This window comes from Cupressus sempervirens, chromosome 3, assembly GCF_028749045.1.
Source record: "Cupressus sempervirens isolate cs-2001-9-10 chromosome 3, ASM2874904v1, whole genome shotgun sequence".
NCBI lineage: Eukaryota > Viridiplantae > Streptophyta > Pinopsida > Cupressales > Cupressaceae > Cupressus > Cupressus sempervirens.
This window is the reverse complement of record NC_143120.1, coordinates 431547056-431550951: the sequence shown is the minus strand read 5'-3', so window position 1 is coordinate 431550951 and position 3896 is coordinate 431547056. Positions and strand designations below refer to the sequence as shown.

At 40.5% G+C, this 3896-nt stretch overlaps 1 pseudogene; it reads left to right on the top strand.

The window, feature by feature from the left end:
• Positions 1-248: 248 nt before the first annotated feature.
• LOC149566869 (G-type lectin S-receptor-like serine/threonine-protein kinase At2g19130 pseudogene) lies at positions 249-2630 on the top strand (annotated as a pseudogene).
• The last annotated feature ends 1266 nt before the right edge of the window (positions 2631-3896 follow it).

Below are 3896 nucleotides of genomic sequence, written 5' to 3'. Positions count from 1 at the left end.
CTGCGAACCCTTTGACACGAAACACAAGAAGAAAATTTCGACTGCAACTCAATTTACCGTCTCTGCCAACCCATTGACACGCAACACGAAGAAATTATCAACAGCGATCTAGTCGTTTTGGGGGCTTAAATACAATCAGGGAGCCACTAGATTTAATGGTCTCTTCATCGTGAGGTTTCTCTTTCCGGTGAATTTTCATCCTAGAAATTCTTTTGGGAAAATCCCAACGGGCGGGAGGGGTTTTCGCGATGGGAAATGTATGCTTATGCTTGCTTTTTGCAGCTATCCTGTTTATTCAGCTCAAGGCCGTTAATAGTGGTGCTCGAGATACTATCTCGCTGGGCGCCTCGCTTAGCGGAAATCAGACAATAATTTCAAGGAACGGTCCATTTGAGTTGGGATTCTTCAGCCCCAATGGAAGCAACTGGTATATTGGCATCTGGTACGCCCAAAATCCAGAGAAGACGTATGTTTGGGTGGCCAACAGGGAGACTCCCGCCAGGAAACAGCCAGGCGTTTTGAAGCTGTCAAAAGATGGTAATCTGGTGCTGTTAGATGCAGAGGATGCATCTATTTGGTCAGCCGACGCAACAAACAAGGCATCCCGGGCTGTGTTATTGGATTCTGGTAATTTCTTAATGCTGAGTTATGACAATGAATCTAATATCGTTTGGCAGAGTTTCGACAATCCCGAAGATACCTTGTTGCCCGGAATGAGGTTCGGTGGACATCAAAAGCTAATCTCCTGGAAGAGCTCAACGGATCCTGCTCCCGGACTGTTTTCCCTACAGAGGGATCCGTCAGGGGCCAAACAATTTTTTTTCAAGTGGAACAATTCCGAACAGTATTGGACGACCGGAATTTGGGACGGCACAATTTTCAGCGGAATGCCAGAAATTACAGACAAACATATGCTCAATATCAGCGTTGAGAGCAATGGCTCTGGTTTGTATTTCACTTACATGTTGGTCCCTAATTTCAAAGTCCTGGCACGTTTCGTCGTGACCAAGTTCGGACAAGGGCAACAGTATGCATCTGTAAGGGACGATTGGAGCATGTTCTGGTCTGTCCCAAGAGATAGATGCGACGTTTATGGTGCCTGCGGTGCCTACGCAACCTGCGACTCCAGAAATCTTGAGCTCTGCAGCTGCGCGGAAGGCTTCAAACCCAGAGAATCTCCCGCCCGGCTCTCAGAAGACTGGGCATCAACTGGCTGTGTTCGGGAGACTCCATTAAGATGCGATGCGCCCATAAATGGTAGTACAGATGGATTCATCGACCTTGGGGTCACTTTGCCCGATGATTACTCTTCGATCTCAGACCCTGCAATATCCACAAAGCACTGCCAGGAAGTCTGCCAACGCAGCTGCTCGTGCACCGCGTTTTCTTTCAACCCGCCTTCAGGGCCCTGCAAAATCTGGTCCGCAGATTTGCTCAACATGCACAACTCTACTCGATCCAAAAGCAGTTTAAATGTCTTCATTAGAGTGGGTACCTCTCCACTTTCAGAGAAACAAAAAAACACTAGTAGTGTGGGCGCAGTGCTTGGTATTGTTGCAGGTGCACTCACCGTTGCTCTGGTTATCTCTTCAGTTTTAGTTTGGCGGCGGCATAAGCTACAGTCAATGGATAGCCGTGACGATTCATTAGACTCTTTTCTGAGAATGTTTACTTACAAAGAGTTGAAAACTGCAACAAGGAATTTCAGGTCTGAGTTAGGGAGTGGAGGATTCGGGTCAGTGTTCAAAGGATCTCTACCAGACGGTACGCTTGTGGCCGTGAAAAAGATGAAAGGTTCAAGACAAGATGAGAAGCAATTCCGAGCAGAAATTAGCTCTCTTAGAAACATACAACATGTCAATCTGGTCAGGCTTCGAGGGTTTTGTGCGCAGGGATCAAAACGGTTGCTGATATATGATTACATGCCCAACGGCTCTCTGAATTCCCTGCTGTTCACAAGTAATTCAAAGATCAGAGAGGGGAAGGTACTCGACTGGAAGGCCCGATTTGAGATCGCGCTAGGCACTGCAAGAGGGTTGCTCTATCTCCACGAAGAATGCAGAGATTGCATCATTCACAGTGATGTGAAGCCCGAAAACATTCTGCTGGACAGTAATATGTCACCCAAGTTGGCCGATTTCGGGTTGGCGAAGCTGATGGGTAGAGATCTGAGCCGTGTGCTGACGACTACAAGGGGAACGCGAGGATACTTGGCTCCCGAGTGGATCGCCGGTACTCCAATCACTCCCAAGGTCGACGTCTACAGTTTTGGTATGACTCTTTTGGAAATAATTTCTGGTCGAAGAAATCTGGACTTAACCGTGCAAGATTCGAGTAAGCTTTATTTTCCTACATGGGCTGCTCGCCAATTTCAGCAGGGAAGCATAATAAATATTGTGGAGGAGGATGTTGTACAAGAGGAAATAGACGTGGAAGAGGTAAGAAGAGCAGGTGTCGTAGCACTGTTATGCATTCAGGAGGACGAGGAAGTGAGGCCAGGTATGAGGCAAGTGGTGCAGATGCTGGAAGGGAAGATGGAGCTTCAAACGCCACGTGTTGTGAGTTCTGCCCTTACGGATAGGCCAGCAAACCGAAGCTACACAGACAGCTATAGTGATAGCAGTTGCTAGCTGTTAAGAGGTTAGGCTTGAATATTATGTTTATGTAAAAGGGGAAATCAGTTCTAGTCAATAAAAATTTGCATCCGACTACTTCATATATGCAATATTCTTTCACGAGGACTTCATTTTGAGAAATTGAGTGCTCAGCAATCATGTCTTAGAAGTTGGTTTGAATTTTCGCGATAAGAATAGTAATATCACAATTTAATTATAACATTATATTTACTTTTAAAATAATTTTGTTTAATTATTATTATATATATAGTTTTCTTTATATCATATACAATTAACATATTATTAACAAAACAATACAACTAATATATATGATTTATTACGTATTAAAATTTAAACTAACACTACTAAAATTAAAATATGTAAATAGTACAAAAACATATTCTACATAAATATATAAGAAAATAACTTTCAATTAAACAAGATAAACCAAATCTCTCACTTGAAAATAATACTAAAGAAAAATGTAAAAACTCAAATAAATAAAATAATAATATAGAAAATATATCTATTCATGCATTGCGCTCTCTCCCTCATTGTCTCTCTTTATCTATCTATAGTATGGTTTTATAAGAAAGTAACATTGACATGTTTATTTGTTTTCCAGAAGAGCATCAATCCAATATAGTTTAGTTTAGGAGCTACCGGGGGTGGAGTGGTTATAACTTGATGAATCATTTTTTAATTGGATTTATGTACAAAGTAGATACCTTAAAAATGACAAAACTCAATTACAAGATATATTTGAACATTTGAAGTAGAGATAAAAATGATACATTGTGTGGAACAAAAGATACTACCTATAAGGGATTTGCGACATTTTTTTCGAAGCATGAGTAAGTCTACAATATATTTTGGCCAATGTTGTTGCTATTATATACAAAACAAACTAGAATATGCATGAACTAATATCAAATAAAACTTCAAAGAATTATGAGTTCATTCCATCTCTGTAAACAAAATCCCAATTGTTCAACAGAATACATTATACTTTGGTGACATTAAAAAGGATTTTGGCCATTAAGAAGATTTAGAAACACATGTAGTCAGGAATAATTATATTTCATTGAATTTGATGCAAAGGATGCAAAGTAATTCAATGTTATATTGGACACATTGCTTAGTATAGGGAAAAATATTATATAAAAAGGAAAGCTTTAGAAAGGGGGTCTTGACAATGGTTTAAAAACTAAAAATGAAAAGGATGATGAAAAAATTATATTTTTTATTAAGAAAAGTAGCAAGAATTTGATGGCCTAAGAT